The sequence below is a fragment of the Staurois parvus genome, unplaced genomic scaffold (genome assembly GCF_062004578.1).
Source record: "Staurois parvus isolate SC_StPar_1 unplaced genomic scaffold, SC_StPar_1.0 ptg000917l, whole genome shotgun sequence".
Taxonomy (NCBI): Eukaryota; Metazoa; Chordata; class Amphibia; order Anura; family Ranidae; genus Staurois; species Staurois parvus.
In genome coordinates, this window is record NW_028318713.1 from 389000 (window position 1) to 410630 (window position 21631).

Sequence of the window (21631 nt, forward strand, 5' to 3'; positions counted from 1 at the left end):
CCCGTGCTCTTGAGTTAATCCCTGACTTTATATCTGCTGTTATTTTAGGAATGGTGATTTAATTGCTGAATTGCTGCCTCCCAGGCGATGCCACCCCTGCTATATTGCACAGCTGAAGGCCATAAAACAAACACACCGTATATCACGCTGTATTAATTATATCAATTATGGAATGCTTACATCGACCGTAATCTCCGAGAACTTTTAACAGTCGTATAACGAGGAGACGTAGTGCGCTAATGACTTACCAAGACCAACAGTTTTTTCTCTTTTATTATATAGCGATACTTTGATAGGAAAAAAACCCAGAGTTATGTCTTTAATTGACGTTTTTAAAGGCCTCGTAACGGCTGATTTCTGGCACCTCTCCGCCGCGATGGTGGAAAGTGTAAACAACGTAGGAAATCGACATAAAAATATCATTCACAGACAAATTGAGGACAATAAAATATTAATTTATCAAGAAGAAAACAATTTTCTGATCTCTATGCAGCACAAGCTTCGAGTGCAGACCGAGTGACCTCATTATCTTTGAGAAAGAAAAACATGATTTCATGCGCGCTAAATTGTAATAAACATATAATTAAAATTTGGAAAGGTACAAAAAAAAAAGAACCGAAGATGAAAAGTTAAGAATATTACGACTGACTAATTATTATTATTCTATCCACTTCTTTTCATTGCTGCCTGTGCAGACAGAATGTTGGATCTAAAGACTGAACTAAATTTGAAATATTGGCAGTATTGTTGAACAAAGGGGTCAAATGACAGAAGTGCTCATTCAACTTTTTTTTTTTCCAGGTAAATCTGTTTAAGGGCCGTTTCACACCAGATGCAGTCCTGTGCAGGGGCGGACTGACCATTCGAGCACTTGGGCACTGCCCGGGGTCAGTAGGGGGCCCCATGAAATGCCCATGGTACCTTTTTATATGCTTTTTTTGAGTGTGGGCAAGGACATAGAGGCCCCATGATACCCTATTGCCCGGGGGGCCCCGTGAGTTGTCAGTCCACCCCTGGTCCTGTGCATTTTTTTTTTTAGTCAAGGCCTGGACTGCGCAAAGCTAAAAGGGGGGGCCAGCATGACTGGGGTGTGCAGACGAGGTGGAACGTGTATTTGGTGGGAGCAGGGGCGGACTGATAACTCATGGGGCCCCCGGGCAATAGGGGATCATTAGGCCCCTGTGTCCTTGCCCAAACTCAAAAAAGCCTATGAAAAAGGTACCAGGGGCATCTCATGGGGCCCCCTACTGACCCCGGGCCCTCGGGCAGTGCCCAAGTTTCCAAATGGTTAGTCCGCCCCTGGGTGGGAGTTTATGCAGGAGGAAAGGGGGGTGGTTATTCACCTGATTGGAGTACGCAAGCTTGAGGGGTGGTCTTGCCAGGATTAGGAGGGGGGTTGGGTCTTGTCAGAGGTCAGTCGGAGCTTGTGCCAGCACGGGGGTGGTTTCTCCTGCCCTCCATCCCTAGAGCTGTTTCGTATTTTTGTTTTGCTGTTTGGGTTATGGTTTGTTCTTTGTGTTTGTCCTGTTGTTTGTTTTGTGTGGGTTAGTTGAGTTTGTTTCTTGTCCAGAATGGCATTTTGTGTCCCCAGGTGTTTGTCTGTTTGTTTTGTCATGGCAGCCGGCAGGGATCGATGGGCCTTTGAAGGTGGTGCTGGAGTGACAATTTGGTGGATTATGGGTTGGGCCCATCATAGGTATGGGTGCCCCTTCCCAATTATAAGGTTACGTTGGTAATGTGGGAGTTCATTGGCTGTATCTGGGACTACGTAACTGTAGTATTGTCCCCGAGGCGGTGTAGTATGTGAGGAACTGTCCCTGTGTGATAACATTTTGCCCTTTCTGTTCTGTTTTTATCCCCTTTGTAAAGCTGTATATGTTTCACAGACATTCTACACAGTTTGTTTAGGGAAATGTGACCTTGTAGTCTTTCACTTCTATAGAGTTCCTACTGTATTGTTTGGTTGTAGGGTTTGTTGTGGGTGGGGAAAACCCGGTGCCAGGCTGTCTGGTGGGGGTGGGGGTAAAGATGTATATACTGAGTTGTGTTTAATAAAGAGTCATTCATTTTCACCCTACACGAAGTTCCGACTCGTGGTTTGGGAGAGCAGGGAAGGGAGTGTTTTTTTAGCTATAATACCTGCCTTGGGAGAGTGCTGGAAGACTTGCTGGAAAAGGGAACCATTGGGTGAGACGCACTGCTCTGCACGAGGAAGCCCAGGCGGAACGGTTCCGCCACATAGTAGCGGCTGGGGGCCTTTTCATTGGGTGTCGGATACAGCCGAGTTTGTGATGTGAGTAACGGTGCCTTCGAAGACCTTGGACCCGGTTGGGATCATTACTGCCATTTATTATTTGAGTGTACTGTAAGAAGTGTTATGTTAGAGCTATGTTAAATAAATGGCTGCTATGGCCGGTTTTACACCAAAAAGAGAGTCTTGTGGTTATTTAGGTGGGGAAGGTTGAAGGGTGGTGATGGTTTTTATGGATTAGAGGTAAGTATTAGCCTCGATATTCTGCATGTCCATCAGTCATGCATCACAAACACAGGGACAGTAGGTTACATAGGTTCCAACGGCATAGTTCACACTAGTGGAGCCAGTTCCGTGCAGAAAAAAGGTTGAACATACACAATTTTTTCTGCACAGAACTGTACTGGAATGAGATAAAATGCATCAAAAATGCGCCTAAACCCATCAAAAATGCACCGGAACACAGATGTCCCTATTTAGGGTGAATTCACACTGACTTGCACTAAAATACATGAAAAATGCATGTACATTTCCATGCATTTTGTCACATTTTAGCGCCCGTTGACCTGCATTGATCTGCATTTTAGTCAAGCCAACGCATAGACACATAAAAAACAATTGTTTGCTATGTGTCCTGTTCACACTACAAAGCTGTGTTGACCTACGTTGTGTTAAAATGCAACATGTATGCATTTTAGCACAACGCAATGTCAGTCGTCCAGACTTTTTGTGGTGTGAACCAGCCCGTATGGATTTTTTATAAAGGGTGAGTAGAAACGAGGTGTTAGAAAATCTTCAGCCTGTAAAAAGAAGTAGTCCTTGTGACGATCGCGGCGTCAGACCCCAGCCCTTCTCACCAAACTCGTGACCAAAGGACTAGCCAATCTAAAACCGCGCTGTCACGTGCGTAACAATGCCACGCCCAGCTGCACCCTGCACAAAGATTTTCCAGCTAATGGACCACAACCTTTGTGCCGGCAGCCTGGGAGCGATTGTTACTGGGTCAGGTTAATTACGCAATTAACCCTTCACACTGCCACCACCTCCTTTTTGTACAGAGAAAGAGGAAACTCGGCAATATCAGCAATAACACTACGATGTTTGAATATTCGTTGGTATACCACTGTCACCGTAGACAGAGATATACCAACGTTTAAAACACACACACAGTAGCGCTTTTCAGAGGCAGGGGTTCTGAGTTTGCATTAAACAGCTTTAGAAACAGTTCAACACTTTCAGAAAGTAAGATTTATTACTAAAAGGTCAAAAGGGTGCAAAAAAAATATTTACAGAAAAAGATGTAGCCAATATATATATAAATATACAGAAAGCAATAGCACAGCAAAAAGATAACAGAAAGGAATTTAGATAGATAAAGTACTTGCCAAAAGCCTTGAGTTAAGCACCTTTCAAGTTTTCTGAGCAAAAGGGCGTTTTCTCCCAAAGTTGGTTCCGATGTAAAAAAAAAAGGGAGAATTCTTCAACTTAGCTCAACTCAGTTTAGCTTAGCTTTTCTAGGAACTCCACAGGGTGTCTCCCTGAATTAGAGAACCAATCGCCTCATTTGGGGAGGGGGTTGCGTAGGCGGGGAGCTCAGGCTTTGACCAAAGCCTTCGCAAATTATACTATTATTATTATTATTATTATTATACAGTATTTATAAAGCGCCAATAGTTCGCTCAGCGCTGTACATTACAAAGGGGGACAGAACATGTGACAGAACAATACCAATAAAATGCAAAACATGAGGGGATCAAGGGCCCTGCTCTTTCGAGCTTACAATCTAGGAGGGAGGGGGTGGTGGCACAGGAGGAGATAGCTGTGGGGGATGGAGTGGTAGGAAGAGTGGAGGAGGTCGGCAAGTTAGCAGGGGGTGGGGTAGGCTTCCCTGAAGAGATGGGTTTTCAGGGTGCGCCTAAAGGAGAGGAGAGTAGGTGATAATCTGATGGGTTGGGGCAGGGAGTTCCAGAGGATGGGTGACACCCTGGAGAAGTCCTGGAGGCGGGCATGGGAGGAGGAGACCAGGGAACTAGAGAGAAGGAGGTCTTGTGAGGAGCGGAGTGTGCGTGCTGGGCGGTACTTGGATATTAGGTCAGTGATGTAGTTCGGGGCAGTATGGTGGACAGCTTTGTACGTCAGCGTTAGGATTTTGAATTTGATCCGTTGCGCAATCGGAAGCCAGTGGAGGGATTGGCAGAGGGGTGTGGCGGAGACAGAGCGGTTGGAAAGGTGAATGAGTCTGGCAGCCGTGTTCAGGATGGACTGAAGAGGGGATAGCCAGCGGCGAGGCAGGCCAGTGAGGAGGGAGTTGCAGTAGTCGAGTCGTGATATGATGAGGGAGTGGATGAGCTGTTTAGTGGTTTCTGGGGTTAGGAACGTGCGGATTTTGGCAATGTTGCGGAGGTGGAGTCTGCACGAGTTTGTTAAAGATTGGACTTGGGGCTGGAAGGATAGGTTGGAGTCCAGAATGACACCCAGTACTCTGGCCTGCAGGGCGGGTTTGATGGTAGCGTTGTTGGATGTGACGGAGAAATCAATGGGGGGTGGTGTCCGGGCTGGGGGGAAGGCAAGAAACTCGGTTTTGGAGAGGTTCAATTTAAGGAAGTGGAGCGACATCCAGTCTGATATGTCGCTCAGTAGGTGTGTGATTCGGGCTGAGACCAAGGGGGTGAGGTGGGGGGTTGAGAGATAGATTTGTGTGTCGTCGGCATAGAGGTGGTAGTTGAAGCCGTGAGAGTGTATGAGTTGGCCAAGGGAGGAGGTATAGATGGAGAAGAGAAGGGGCCCGAGGACAGAGCCTTGAGGGACCCCAACAGAGAGGGGGAGTGAGGGGGAGGTGGTAGCATTATAGGTAACGCTGAAAGAGCGTTGTGACAGGTAGGATGAGATCCAGGAGAGAGCAGAATCTCTGAGGCCGAGGGAGTGTAGTTTTTTGAGGAGGAGGGGGTGGTCGACTGTGTCGAAGGCCGCAGAGAGGTCAAGGAGTAGGAGCACTGAATAGTGTCCATTAGCTTTGGCGGTTAGCAGGTCGTTGGAGAGTTTGAGTAAGGCAGTTTCGGTGGAGTGTAGGGGACGGAAGCCGGACTGTAGGGGATCGAGGAGGTTGTTGTCGTTGAGGTGAGAGCATAGGCGGGTGTAGACTAGGCGCTCGAGGAGTTTAGATGTAAATGGGAGCAGGGAGATGGGTCTGAGGTTGTTCGGGTCATTGGGGTCCAGGGAGGGCTTTTTAAGTATCGGGGTGATGTGTGCATGTTTCAGAGGGGAGGGGAAAGTGCCTGAGGAGAGGGAGAGATTGAAGATGTGGGTGAGGGAGCGTAGGATGGAGGAGGAGGAAGGTCGTAGGAGTTGTGAGGGGATAGGGTCAAGGGGGCAGGTGGTGAGGCGGGTATCAGAGAGGGTCTTGGAGACTTCCTCGATGGTAGTAAGGTCAAAGGTGTGGAGTGTTGGGGGAGCTTCAGTATGAGGAATGTAGGGTGGGGTGGAAGAGGCGGTCAGAGCAGTGGTGGGGCCGTGGGAGAGGGGTGATGAGGGGGTAGCTGAGTGAGGGTGAAGGGGGTTGGGGAGAGTTTGAGCAGCGACGAAGTCCCTGCGGGTTATGTCGAGGGGGAGGGGGGATAAGGGGGTAGCTGTGTGAGAGGGGACAGGTTGAGAGGGCGTGTGAGTTGCGGCAATGTCCTTGCGAATTGTGTCAATTTTGTTTTTGAAGTGATTGGCAATCTCAAGGGCAGTGAGTGAGGTGCTGGGTGGAGGTGGGGGTGGAGAGAGTAGAGAGTTGAAGGCAGAGAAGAGTCGGCGAGGATTGGAGGAGAGGGCCTTGATGAGGGTCAAGAAGTAGGCCTGTTTGGCAGCATGGAGGGAGGAGGTGTAGGTGCGGAAGGCAGATTTGTAGCGGGTGAAGGCTTGTTTGGATTTGGTTTTGCGCCATAGTCGCTCCAGGGCACGACTTTGTCGTTTGAGGGTTTTGGTGTGATCAGTCTGCCAGGGCTGGAGCGGTCGGGGTCTGGTGTTGTGTGTGGTTAAAGGCGCTAGTGAGTCAAGGGCTGTTGAGAGCGCATTGTTGTAGGCGGTCAAAGCCAAGTCGGGGCAGGACAGGGGGAGGATGCGGTCGTGGAGTTGATCAGCTGCAGAGTGGAGGGAGGCAGGGTTAAGGTTGCGGAGGTTACGGCTGGTAGTAGTGTGACATTTGGAGGGGTAGGCGTTGGAGGACGAGGAGATAGAGAAGGTGATCAGGTTGTGGTCAGAGAGAGGGAAGGGGGTGTTAGTGAGGTTGTGGGGAGCACATCGGTTGGAGAAGACAAGATCAAGGATATTTCCGTCGGAGTGGGTGGTGGATTGTATGCACTGTGCAAGTGCAAAGGAGGAGGTTAGGTGGAGGAGACGGGCTGTGTCCGGGTTGTCGAGGTTGACAGGGATGTTAAAATCCCCAAGAATTATGGTGGGTAGCTCAGAGGAGAGGAAGAAGGGTAGCCAGGAGGAGAAGTCATCCAGGAAGCGGGGTATGGATCCAGGAGGCCGGTATATCACAGCAATCTTCAGGGGGGTTGGGGAGAATAGTCGGACGCAGTGGGCCTCGAAGGAGGAGAAGGATAGGGAGGGGGGGTTTGGGAGGACTCGGAAGGTGCTCTGCGGTGACAGGAGCAGACCAACCCCACCACCTTTACGACCGTTAGGCCTGGGTGAGTGGGTCCAGGTGAGACCTCCATAGGAGAGTGCAGCAGGGGAGGTAGAGTCAGTGGGCTGGATCCAGGTTTCCGTGATCGCCAGGAGGTTGAGGGAGCGGGAAACAAAGAGGTCGTGGATGGCGGTAAGCTTGTTGCACACCGAACGGGCGTTCAGGAGTGCACATGAAAACGGGGGAGAGATTTTAGGGAGCAGGGAGACAGATACTAAGTTGCGGGGCCAATAACTTTTCCTAGGTACATATAACATTCTATCCACGAGTATATTAATACCCAGAATCACCTGCTGAATGGTTAGATATGAAATATGAAATATCTGCTTGAATGGTTAAGGAGATATGATTTTCTGCTCTCCTGTGTATGTCAGATAGGAGGTGTAATGTACCAGGCGACTTGTCTTAACTTGAGCCATCCGAATATGTGTTCCATGTTTGTGTAATTATTTCCTATTTGGAGATATAAAATTATATGGAAAACTTGGTTTTAAAATGTAAGTCTGTTTTTATGACTGCCTGGAATGTCTTTTGAAGCTCAGTGAGGGCTCGGTTTCTGTCTTGATGACCCCTTCTCCAGCAAGGGTCTCGCAGACAGAGGGGCATCTAGCTAGTGTGGGATTTAAAGTCCTGGAGCTCTCCCACAAGGGCCTGTTGCCCTCTAGGAGGGGTCACAATGTCACCCTTTTTTGAATTACTGTGCATTACCTATGAAAGGCATTAATTACAGTGATTAGGCGTCCCGCGTGGGCAGTCTCTGCCTAAGGTGAGCTTTGAGCGGGCAAATGGGCACAGTCTGGGTGGGACCGCCTGGCCACTGGATAACTCTAAGAGGGGTTACAGTGTCACCCTTATTCGAGTTATTGCACAGTAAGTCTAAAAGGCATTCATTATGATGATCAGGGGTCCTGTGTGGGCAGTCCTTGCCTAAGGTGGGCAAGCAAATGGGCACAGTCTGGGTGGGACTGCCTGGTCACTGGGTGGGCCTGGGGATGACTGTAGGAGGGGTCACAGTGTCACCCTTATTTAAGTTACTACACAGTAACTTAGAAAGGCATTCATTATAGTGATCGAGGGGTCCCGCATGGGCAGTCTCTTCCTAAGGTGAGCTTTGAGTGGGCAAATGGGCACAGTCTGGGTGGGACTGCATGGCCACTGGGCGGGCCTGAGGAAAACTCTAAGAAGGGTTTCAGTGTCACCCTTATTCGACCAACTGCACAATAACTATGAAAGGCATTCATTACAGTGATTGGGAGTTCCGCGTGAACAGTCTCTGCCTAAGGTGAGCTTTGAGCGGGCAAGTGGGCACAGCCTGGGTGGGACTGAGGATGATTCTAGGAGGGGTCACAGTGCCACCCTTTTTCAAGTTACTGTGCAGTAAATCTAAAAGGCATTCATTATGATGATCAGGTGTCCTGTGCATTAACTCTGAAAGGCATTAATTACAGTGATTGGGGGTCCCGCGTGGGCAGTCTCTGCCTAAGGTGAGCGTTGAGTGGGCAAGTGGGCACAGTCTGGGTGGGACTGCCTGGCCACTGGGTGGGACTGAGGATAACTCTAAGAGGGGTCACAACATCACCCTTATTCGAGTTACTGCACATTAACAATTAAAGGCATTCATTACAGTGATTGGGGGTTCCACGTAGGCAGTCCCTGCCTAAGGTGAGCTTTGAATGGGCAAGTGTGCACAGCCTGGGTGGGACTGGGGATTACTCTAGGAGGGGTCACAGTGCCACCCTTTTTCAAGTTACTGTGCAGTAAATCTAAAAGGTATTCATTATGATGATGAGTTGTCCTGTGTGGGCAGTCCCTGCTTAAGGTGGGCTTTGGGCAGGCAAATGGGCACAGTCAGGGAGGGACTGAGGATGACTCTAGGAGGGGTCACAGTGTCATCCTTATTTGAGTTACTACACAATAACTATGAAAGGCATTCGTTACAGTGATCAGGGGTTCCGTGTGGGCAGTTCCTGCCTAAGGTGAGCTTTGAGCGGGCAAGTGGGCACAGTCTGGGTGGGACTGAGGATGACTCTAGGAGAGGTTATAGTGCCACCCTTTTTCGAGTTACTGTGCAGTAACTCTGAAAGGTATTCATTATATTGTGTTGGGGTCCTGTGTGGGCAGTCCCTGCCTAAGGTGAGTTTTGAGTGGGCAAGTGGGTGCAGTCTGGGTGGGACAGCCTGGTCACTGGGTGGGCCTGAAGATGACTCTAGGAGGGGTCACAGTGTCACCCTTTTTCAAGTTACTTCACAGTAAATCTAAAAGGTATTCATTATGATGATCAGGGGTCCTGTGTGGGCAGTCCCTGCTTAAGGTGGGCTTTGGGCAAGCAAATGGGCACAGTCTGGGTGGGCCTGGGGATGACTGTAGGAGGGGTCACAGTGTCACCCTTATTCAAATTACTGCACAGTAAATCTAAAAGGCATTCATTATGATGACCAGGGGTCCTGTGTGGGCAGTCCCCGCCTAAGGTGGGCTTTGAGCAAACAAATGAGCACAGTCTGGGTGGGACTGCCTGGTCACTGGGTGGGCCTGGGGATGACTGTAGGAGGGGTCACAGTGTCACCCTTATTTAAGTTACTACACTTAGAAAGGCATTCATTATAGTGATCGAGGGGTTCTGCATGGGCAGTCCCTACTTAAGGTGAGCTTTGAGCATGCAAATGGCCACAGGACCAGGTCTTTTGGCTAAGTCCAGGGCAATTTTTGCTACGGGCCTCAGGGCCTGGTCTGTGCACAATTTGGCACGGTACCACTTTTTTATTTTCTATTTATTTTATTTAATTTATTATGCACTCCCACGTTTGTCATTTTTTTCTTTGCTTATGTGTGTGTTTCATGGATGGAGGGTGTGGGTCCTCGGGCCTACCCTGAAGTCTAGGGGGAGGATGTGTGGCCTTTTGGTTCCTTCCTCCCCTGATCCCTAGGGGGCTCTCTCTTCAGGAGAGCCCCCTGGCCTAGTACTGGATGTCCGGCTTCGGCTGGACATAAGGAACGGTGGTCCACCAGGCCTTTTGGCTAGGAGGACCAAATGGGAACCTTGTCCCTGTCAGGAGCTTCGTGCCCCGGGGGATCAGGGTAACGGTTCAACCCCTCCGGGGGTAGGACAAACACACCCCTAAGTGCACTTTTTCGTGTGGTGTTCGCACTTGCACATTTTTTGTGATCACTTACGGGTTTTTCGTTGTAGTTTGCACGTTTGCGGACTTAAAAAAAAAAAAATGGCCACAGTGGGACCCCACGTTGCGAAAGAGCACATGGTCACTGAGGTTAAACACTTTTTGCACTGCGCCTCTAGGACCGGGCTATTTGGCTAAGTTCTGGGCAATTTTTGCTACAGGCCTCAGGGCCTGGTCAGTGCACAATTTGGCACGACCACTTTATTATTATTTTTAGATATATATATTTATTTAATGTATTTTTTTCACTCCCACGTTTGTCACTTTTTACTTGTGTGTGTTTTCTTCACATGATGGAGGGTGTAGGTCCTCGGGCCTGCCCTGAAGTCTAGGGGGAGGATGTGTGGCCTTTTGGTTCCTTCCTCCCCTGATCCCTAGGGGGTTTTCTCTCTGGGAGAGCCCCCTGACCAAGTACTGGATGTCCGGCTTCGGCTGGACACAAGGAACGGTGGTCCACCAGGCCTTTTGGCCAGGAGGACCAAATGGGAACCTTGTCCCCGTCAGGAGCTTCGTGCCCCGGGGGATCAGGGTAGTGGTCCAACCCCTTCGGGGGTAGGACAAAGCACACCCCTAAGTGCACTTTTTGTGTGGTGTTTTGCACTTGCACTTTTTTGTGAACACTTACGGGTTTTTCGTTGTAGTTTGCACGTTTGCGGACTTAAAAAAAAAAAAATGGCCACAGTCTGGATGGGACTGCTTGGTCACTTTGTGGGTCTGAGGAGGAATTTAAAAAGGGGTTAACTGTGTCCCAGGGACCAGGACTGAAATGTTGGAAATGATGGACTACAGAAACCTCCCCTTCTCTTCTCCTGGGGGCTGAGATCTGTAGTCGTCAGAGATACTGTATCTGGGAGCAATACAACTGATAAAAGTGCAGTGCAGGCAGAAAGCACAGGAACTGACAAGACTACTGGCAGGATCAAGAGATGGAACAAAATACTTTCAAGGGGATATCTACCAGACCAGGGGTGGACTGATAAGTCATAGGGCCCCTGAGCAATAGGGGATCATGGGGCCCCTGTGTCCTCTCCCACACCCAAAAAAATGAAGAAAAAGCCAATGAAATGTACCAGGGGCATCTCATGGGGCCCCCTACTGAGCCTGGACCCCCGGGCAGTGCCTGAGTGCTTGAATGGTCAGTCCGCCCCTGGTCCAGACTGTAGAGAATTGTTAGAGATTACATCCACTGTAACAACTAGAAATGGCGAGGCGGTCTGTGTGGCGCTTTAAGGGCCATTCCTAGGCAGCCTGGCGTTTCTGGGTTATCGGTGACGCTACTTCTGTCAGTACAGGAGCGGCAATGTCTTTTTATAGGACGCCGCTATAGAACATTTTCCCCCTCAAAGCGACTTATCAGCCGTACCCGGGCCGCTTTCATCCCCTCTTTGAAAAGCTATCTTTGGAATTGCATGTTACATTCACCATCAGTAATAGTGCGCCGCTATCTCATTATTTGCATTTCCACTTAACATTTACAGAAACTTATTAGGAGGGGAAACAGCTGGCGCTCTCTGACACCCATGTCACCGCGTTAATGGAGCAGATTACACAGGCGAGCGTGTCTTTCCCTTGGTTAATATACAATACGCTCTCACTCCTGCACCGGAGATACAATGTCTCCGAATAAATTATTTGCTCTGTGACCACATGTAAAGTACATCTGTGTGGAGAGAGCGGCCTTTCCGAGAGAGGAGCCAAATGGGAATTTTTTATTCGCTGCCGGGTGAAGGCTGTCAGCCGCTGAATGTATCGCGGGGAGCGTTCAAGCAAGAAATGTATACAAATGATAGAGAGGAGCATTGCTTTTGTGTTCTGCGGGCCCCAACGGCTACAAATTGGCCTGGGAGTGGGGGGGGGGGGGTCTATTGACGTGACTGGCAGAAGGCTGGTTTGGTCCTATTATTGCTCTGATAAAATACTTGACCATGGGGTTGTCAGTCTAACACTGTGCACATGCTGAGAGAAGAACAGGAATGACTTCATCAGTTTGCAGATGATACTTTATGGTCCATTAAGCACATTGGGGTTGTGTCCGGGATTAAAAGTTGCTGACCTCTCTGGCACACGCCCATTCTTATGCACCATGTGGTCAGTCTAACACTGTGAACATGCTTACAGGGAAGGGGGGCAAAGGGTTGCCTTCATCAATATGGCGATGCTCTTTTATTGGCCAATAACATTGTTAGAGGCGTGTCCTGGACCATATTGTAATGGATAAAAGGTTGCCAACCTGTCTGTGTTGTCTGGCATGATCCAATTCCTATGCACCATGTTGTCCGTCTAACACTGTGAACATGCTTAGAGGCAAGGGGGGCACAGGGTTGCCTTCATAAATATGGCGATGCTCTTTTATTGTCCAATAACTATGTTAGGGGCGTGTCCTGGACCATACAGTAGCCCAATGGATTTAAATTGGCCTGGGGGGGGGGGTCTATTGAGGTGACTGGCAGAAGGCTGGTTTGGTCCTATTATTGCTCTGATAAAATACTTGACCATGGGGTTGTCAGTCTAACACTGTGCACATGCTGAGAGAAAAACAGGAATGACTTTATCAAAAATGATACTTTATGGTCCAATAAGCACGTTGGGGTTGTGTCCGGGATCACACTGCAGTGGATTAAAAGTTGCTGACCTCTCTGGCACGTGACCATTCTTATGCACCATGTTGTCAGTCTAACACTGTGAACATGCTTAGAGGGAAGGGGGGCACAGGGTTGCCTTCATCAATATGGCGATGCTCTTTTATTGGCCAATAACATTGTTAGGGGCGTGTCCTGGACCATTTTGTAATGGATAAAAGCTTGCCGACCTGTCTGTGTTGTCTGCCATGATCCAATTCCTATGCACCATGTTGTCAGTCTAACACTGTGAACATGCTTAGAGGGAAGGGGGGCACAGGGTTGCCTTCATCAATATGGTGATGCTCTTTTATTGGCAAATAACTATGTTAGGGGCGTGTCCTGGACCATATTGTAATGGATAAAAGGTTGCCGACCTGTCTGTGTTGTCGGCCATGATCCAATTCCTATGCACCATGTTGTCGGGCTAACACTGTGAACATGCTTAGAGGAAAGGGGGGGGGGGGGCACAGGGTTGACTTCATCAATATGGTGATGCTCTTTTATTGGCCAATAATCATGTTGGGGGCGTGGCCGGGGCCATACTGTAGCCCCAACAGCTACAAATTGGCCTTGGATTGGAAGGGGGGGGGTCTGTTGAGGTGACTAGCAGAAGGCTGGTTTGGTCCTATTATTGCTCTGATAAAATACTTGACCATGGGGTTGTCAGTCTAACACTGTGAACATGCTGAGAGAAGAACAGGAATGACTTAATCAATTTGCAGATGATACTTTATTGTCCATTAAGCATGTTGGGGTTGTGTCCGGGATCACACTGCAGTGGATTAAAAGTTGCTGACCTCTCTGGGCACGTGACCATTCTTATGCACCATGTTGTCAGTAATCATGTTGGGGGCGTGTCCGGGGCCATACTGTAGTCTATCAAAGGTTGCCGACCTGTCGGTGTTGTCAAGCATGATCCAATTCCTATGCACCATGTAGTCAGTCTAACACTGTGAACATGCTTAGAGGGAAGGGGGGCACAGGGTTGTCTTCATCAATATGGAAATGCTCTTTTATTGGGCAATAATCATGTTGGGGGCATCTCCTGGGCCATACTGTAGTGTATAAAAGGTTGCTGGCCTGTCTGTGTTGTCTGGCATGATCCAATTCCTATGCAAAAATGCCGTGCAGGTGCCTGATGTCCTTCTTATCAACTGACGACATCATTGGTTATGTGGCCGGCGGCTAGAAGGTCATAATGGCGCACAATGAAAACCTGTGGCTTTGTGTAACTAAAAGGCTGGCTTGATCCACCTCTTGACTTTTATACAATGTTTGGGCAGTTTTTAGGCATTTTGCCAAGGTATCCCTGAAGGAACCTGAAGGCATCCCAGTGTGCCTAGGCACCCTGGTTGAAAAAGGCTGCTCTAACCTAAGTTATGAAGGTAAGAAGGAGGAGATCTTTAGTAGTCCCAAAAATATTCCTGTCCTAGGGTTACAATGCTGCTCTTCTATACATACAGTACTGTGAGTGAGTGTTGTCACCCTAAGACAGGAACAAGGGTGGACTGACAACCCAGGGGGCCCCGGGGCAATAGAGGATCATGGGGCCCCTGTGTCCTTGCCCAAACTCAAAAAAGCCTATGAAAAAGGGGCATCTCATGGGGCCCCCTACTGATCCCGGGCCCTCGTGCAGTGCCCGAGTTTCCAAATGGTCAGTCCGCCCCTGGACAGGAAGCATGTTACTGGCAAGATCATCATATAAAAATAACAGGGAAAAAAAGAAAATAATGCAGCCACCAATGTCTGGTCTACAAGAGAAAATATTTCCACAAGCTACAAGTTTTGGTAAATTGCATCCATTACATATTTAATGTTGCCACTTTTTATTCCTTTGTTCCCTTTTTTGTTTGGTTATGTGGTAGTCCTGGGATCCCTGGTCTGGTCCATTATTTTCCCATTCTCTAATTCAGGTTGGGGTGGCTTAGTGCCTTTGAACAAATCTTGCCTTGTTTTTCCATCACTGAACTCGGCAAGATTACTGATGCAAATTATTCTGGACCTGGCTGGTGTTCCAAAGTTTTCTCTGGGCAGAAGAGGACAGGGCTTCTGGTTATACATAGGCTAATCACCAGTCTTCGGGTACTTGCTCTAGATTGTAGAGTGGTTGGTCCAGGTAGCAAACTCCTGTGATGCAGATTTACAAATTTTTTCTTTTTTTCTTTAAATGGTCTTCTCTTTTAGTGTATAAAGTAGATGTAAACTCTAACCCACCAACATTTTAGGTGGCTAAAGAACTGTATGCTGGTCATCCTCAACTAGGCTCCATAGAATTCCAGGGTTCCTTTAGAGGTTCCTTGAGCTGTGGCTGATTGATCTCCCACCTGAAGATGCTTACATAATTCCAGGACCAGTGCCACTTAAAGCCATCAGCATGACACCAAATATCTTTTTAGCCCCCTGTAAAGGGGGCATTTTAATTACTGACCACCAATGTAGGGTTGCCACCTCATCCCTTTAAAACCAAACACATATTAATTACACGGGTTCTAAGGCTAATTTAATGCAGGTAAGGCACTAAGAAAGTTTAATTACCACTTTAATCAGCTACAGAACCTGTGTAATTAATATGTGTTCGGTTTTAAAGGGATGAGGAGAGACATTTTTTGCCATTGACATTTGATGAATTGGTTTACTCTATGTGTTCCACATGACCTTAACATTTTTTTAGGTGTTCCTCTTGGGTAATTAAAGTTGAGAAAGGCTGGTGTATAGGGTTACCATCGGGACAGTATGGTACTGGGTCATCTGGTAAAAATTGGAATTGTGCCCAATGTTATAAATAGCTAAGAAACCATAAGGCTGGTATTTCCTAAAAACCTGTGGGGGTTATTTACCAAAGCTGGTGAGTGCAAAATCTGCTCAGCATAGTAACCAATCAGCTTCCAGGTTTTATGATCAAAGCTAAACTGAACAAGCTGAAGTTAATAGCTGATCAGCTACCATGCACAGGTGCACCAGATTCCCAGTTCTCAAATGTTAGTAAATCAACTCCTGTGTATCACAGTCTCTCTCAATCAGGGTTCTGTGGAAACCTAGGGGTTTCCTTGGGGTAATCTTTGACTCTTAGATAACTAACCAATGTCAGCAAAAATAGCTGTCTATAGGGAAGCATTCTTCCCACTGACCTCCAATATAAGGGACATTCTTCCCACTGACCTCCAATGTAAGGGGCATTCTTCCCACTGATCGCCAATGTAAGGGGCATTCTTCCCACTGACCTCCAATGTAAGGAGCATTCTTCCCACTGACCCCCAATGTAAGGAGCATTCTTCCCACTGACCTCCAATGTAAGGGACATTCTTCCCACTGACCGCCAATGTAAGGGGCATTCTTCCCACTGACCACCAATGTAAGGGGCATTCTTCCCACTGACCACCAATGTAAGGGGCATTCTTCCCACTGACCACCAATGTAAGGGGCATTCTTCCCACTGACCACCAATGTAAGGGACATTCTTCCCACTGATCACCAATGTAAGGGGCATTCTTCCCACTGATCACCAATGTAAGGGGCATTCTTCCCACTGACCACCAATGTAAGGGGCATTCTTCCCACTGATCACCAATGTAAGGAGCGTTCTTCCCACTGATCACCAATGTAAGGAGCATTCTTCCCACTGACCATCAATGTAAAGGGAATTCTTCCCACTGATCACCAATGTAAGGGACATTCTTCCCAATTTTTCTTTAATAAAATTCATGCAATCAATAAACATAAAATGATATGCAGACACACAAATAAATAATTATATACATATTTACACAAAAACAAAAATAAATATAGCAAAATCTGTCAGACAAAAGCAAACTCTCATAAATGAACATGTCATTACTGGGGGAAATACATCTTACTACAACTCACATCACTACACCAGACATCAAACCTGAGAGGTCAAGAAACAACCCCGCCCCCATTATGCATGCAGCCCTTCTTTAAAAAGAAGATCTTAACCAACAAAAACTAAGGGAGTGAGAAGAACAGCATAAGAAAAGAGCCCCTCACCCAGAGATGGACAGTTCACCAAAGGCAGGTCTGATATTCCTCCACGCCCTTATCCAGACCGCCCGAGGCTCCCTGCCCTTCTCAAGATCCCGAATCTTCCCAACCTCACCCAGAATATCGTGCACCACCACCTCAACAGGGACGACTTTCTTCTGCAGGGTAATCTGACACAGTGCATTCCAACTACGGATAATTATACTAACTAAAAGAAGTGTATCCAAATCAAAGTCCCAGTGAGCTGGGAATGCCCCGTACACCCACTCTGCATAACTCATGCGATAGAGAAAGGAGATGCACAGAACCCTCCCCACCCTTTTATACACATCTATGTTAAAGGGACACTGGAGCAGAAAGTGGTCCATAGACTCCACTTTACCAACACACTCCTCTCTAGGACAATCCCGATCATCCACAGGGCAGTGCTTCAGGTTCCCCTACCATAGAGCCTTCCATGGAAAGCGAGCCAGGCTTGATCCCTGAACTTCCCCCTTACTGGTGGGGTTCCCTCCCACTTCAACTGTACAACATTCCTTGTCTTGAACCCACCAACCATCCCACCACCAAACCTCCCCAAATTGTGACCATTAGCATTTCCAACATTCCCTCCACCCCCCTTGGTGCCGCTCCCCAAAACAGAGGCATAGTTCCCCACATTCCTCCCAGCAGCAGATACTCTACCTGATACCGATGGTACAGATACGGGATTGGATGGTGAAACCTCCCTGCTGAGCAGGAGGAGAAATTTCATTTTTACTCTTGTCAGCAACATTAACCCTTTCAGCACCGTCAACCACCAACACATCCATTGCTTTAACAGTCTCACCAGTGATAATACTTGCAGACACATTCATAGATTTCACAGCAATGTCCGCACTCACTGCTGTTGTGATAGAAGCTCCAGCTGTCATCTCCTCCTCCAGATCAGAACTTTCAGCCCAGGACCATGTAGGCTGTTCAGACATACCAACAAGTGAGACATCCATGGCTGTTTGCTCTCCACATGGTGCAGTATGGTGCAGTGTGCTGCTCCCCTCCCCCGCCAGCATCAATTAGCTCTGGAACACATGCAGATTCAGCTTCAGCAGACTCTTTGCAGGTGGCAGCCATCTTGCCTGTAGAGGGACTACTGGTCTCAGCAGGAACATCCATCTCTGGGGTGCTTGGTGCAGGTCCATCTACATTCCCCTGATGGTCTCTGCGAGGGCTTTTCCTTCCATGCCTGTGGAGGGTTCCTCCCTAGCAGAAACTTCCACAGCAGGTTGCTCCTTTGCATCAGCAGTACTCACCACAGCCGGTGGGGCAGACATGTTGGAAGGCAGCTTGGTGTACTAGGACTTCTCCACCAGTACTGGTTTTGCCGGTCTGTACCTCCTCTGTCCATCCTCAGGGACTTCTGAAGGGTCATCAGAGAATGCAAACCTCTCTGCCCTCAGGAGTGACTCCATTTGCTGGATGAAGGTCAAGGTTCCATGCTCACTCTCAACCCTCTGGCTGGTTGCCACTGGCAATTCCACAGCCTGACATGGGGGGAGAGACGCTGAGGTAGATGGATCCGGGTCATCCATTACCTGGGGCTGCTGATCCACAGAACTTGCTGATGTCTGGCTGGCAAATCTCCTCTCATTTTCAAATTTTTCTGCAAATGCTCCACTTCTGGCTTTAAGTTTTTCCAACAATAAAGATTGTTTTTTTACTTTTTCCTCCATCTGCTGTAGCTCTGGCTTCATGGCCAATCTGTTCTTATTCCAGGCCTGGCAGTATTTAGCTCTGAAGGATTTGTGCTCAGCCTTTAACCCCCCTGGCGGTATTCCCGAGTGTAGCTCGGAGTAAAGTTTCAGTTCCAAAAGCCGTAACCCCGAGCTACACTCGGGCTTACCATGCGGGGCTGCTCAGGGGGTCCCTGCAGCGCTTACCTTGTCCTTCGCTCCCGCGATGCGTCCCATGCAGCGTCTCCGGCCATCTCCTCCGGCTGATGCCGGCATCTGGCTTCCGTGTTCCGGTCCCTGCGAGGTCGTATGGGACATACGGGGGCTGGAACCGGCGGCAAATTTGAACATTTTTAGAAACTGTCATTTTCTAATAAACTAATTTGACATAGTATAACATTCCTATATCAAACCATTTCACATACATTTTGTCCCGAGTGCTTTGTCCGGCGCCCTGCCTGCATTTTTACTCTTCTTTCTGCCTGGAAACTGAGAAACGTCCATGGCGTCCAAAAAGCGTCCCTTTATGTCAAAAGCGGTTTTAGAACAGCTAGAGAACAGCGATAGTAAATCAGAACCACTTGCAGGATTGAGTGATAATGATTCGTGGGGGAAATTCCTCATCAGACACTGAAAACGATTCTGCGACTTTGCTCAGTGATGTGCGAACTTGGCGCTATATTTCACATTTCAGTGTTTTTGGTTTCATTATATTATTGAATTAAATTTATTATTATATTATTATTATTTTTTATGATTATTTATTAAATTATAATTTATAATTTTGTGTTTCAAGTTTTAACATACCCGGGATGTTTACTAGACTCTTGTATGGACAGATTTCAGTGAGTTATTCCTAAAAATTACAGCCTACAATAAAAAAACAACATATTTCCATGCAAAAAAATTTACCGCTTTCAGCACAGAAATACTGACATAATCAGACCGCCAGGGAGGTTAAAACTTGAATTTTTTCCTCAGCTCTTCCAATAGCCAAGAATCGATCAATAATCTTCTGTCCAGGGGCGGACTGACAACTCATGGGGCCCCTGGGCAATAGGGGATCAAGGGGCCCCTGTGTCCTTGCCCAAACCCCAAAAAGCCTATGAAAAAGGTACCAGGGGCATCTTATGGGGCCCCCTACTGACCCCGGGCCCTCGGGCAGTGCCCGAGTTTCCAAATGGTCAGTCCGCCCCTGGTTATTCCAGTTCCAGAAAATGCATATCATGGCTAGGAAAAGGTGCAGTGATTTTCACAAAAGATGTTGGTTCATACCAGATGCAGTCCAGTGCGTTTTTAATCTGCACTAAAAATTAGGGGCCCCATGAGTTGTCAGTCCACCCCTGGGAATAACCCTTTTAAAAGTATCTCATCCAAAATATAAGTCCTATTACAGTGGATTCCTCTTTTTTGACTTCAGGGTCTATGCAAACTTCTGGGAACAGCCAATCACACAAGAAAACTAGATTTGTGGAACGTTCTGTACATGAACAAAATGGGGCTGATTTACTAAAGGCCAAATAGACGGTGCACTTTGCAAGTGCGGTTCCTCCAGAGCTTAGTAAAAGATGCAAAGCTTCACTTAACAAAGAATACCCAATCACATGCAAGGAAAATAAAAAAAAAAACAGCATTTTTGCTTGCAGATGATTGGATGATGGAAGTATGCAGAGCTCCTCCTCATTTACTAAGCTCTGGAGCAACTGCACTTGCAGAGTGCACAGTCTATTGGCCTTTAGTAAATCCACCCCATTGTGTCTAAGGGGTTGACAGCGCACTCTGCAAGTACAGTTGCTCCAGAGCTTAGTTAACCGCTTCCAGACTACCCTATAGCAGATATACTGTTACAGGGCGGCACGTATATATACGCAGGGGCAGACTGACAACTCATGGGGCCCCCAGGCAATAGGGGATCATGGGGCCCCTGTGTCCATGCCCAAACTCAAAAAATCCTATGAAAAAGGTACCAGGGGCATCTCATGGGGCCCCCTACTGACCCCGGGCCCCTCGGGCAGTTTCCAAATGGTCAGTCTGCCCCTGTATATACATGATTTTGCATCCCTGGGTAGGGGCATGCACGAGGCGTGCGCGTGCCCTGCCCGCGCCGCCATTTGCGACCATGGCTGGCAATCACGGGTCCCGGCCAGTGTTTACTCGCCGGCGCCGGTTGATTGCCGAGCATCTCCAAAACATTTCTCCTCCTTGTTGGCTCGAGCACACTGCATTGGATGGCTGTGCACAGCAAAGCCATACAAAGCAGTGTGCTTACAGTGAAACACAAACACACGGCCCCCTAGTAAAACACACCCAGCACACAGTTAACCCTTAATTGCCCCAGATGTTAACCCCTTCCTGCCCAGTGCCATTAGTACAGTGTCAGTGCTTTTTTTTTAGCACTGATCAGTGTAGTGGTGTCGCTGGAGATGTCAGTGACACCAAGTCAGTCCCCCCCCCCCCCGTATCAGAATGTCCGCCGCAGTCCCGCTATAAGTTGCTGATCGCCACCAATACTATTAAAAATAAAAAAATAAAAAAAAATTCCAGTGTCTATACCGCCATTTGTAAAAGCTATAACCAATTAATTTACACGCATCAGTATTTTTTTTTTAGCAAAGACATGGAGCAGAATATTTTTTGGCCTAACTTTGCGACGCAATTTTAATTTTTAAAATTTTTGTACTGGACATTTTACATAGCAAAAAGTCCAAAATGTTGTTTTTTTCCTCAAAATTGTCAGGTTTTTTTTATAGCGCAAAAATTACAAAATGAACAGGCGATCAAATACCACCGAAAGAAAGCTCAATTCACGGGGAAAAAAGGGACAGAAATTTCATTTCGGTGCAGCGTTGCGCAATTGTCAGTTAAAGTAACACAGCACCGTAACGCAAAAAATGGCCTGGTCAGGAAGGGGGGAAATCCTCAGGAGGGCGAGGGGTTAGAGAGGTACAGCTGCACTTTGCCAAGAATACCCAATTACATGCAAGGTAATTAAAAAAACTGCGATTTTGCTTGAATAGAGCTGGCTGATGTAGTGCCGTTCCTAGGGTTGGTGTCACCCGATGCGGTAACACTTGGTGTCACCCCTCCGACGATCCCCGCAGAATGGATCGGATCTGCAGATTGAGCATAATGGATCGGAATACGATCCATTATGCTCCCCAATCCGCAGATCCGATCCATCCTGCGGGGATTGTTGGCTT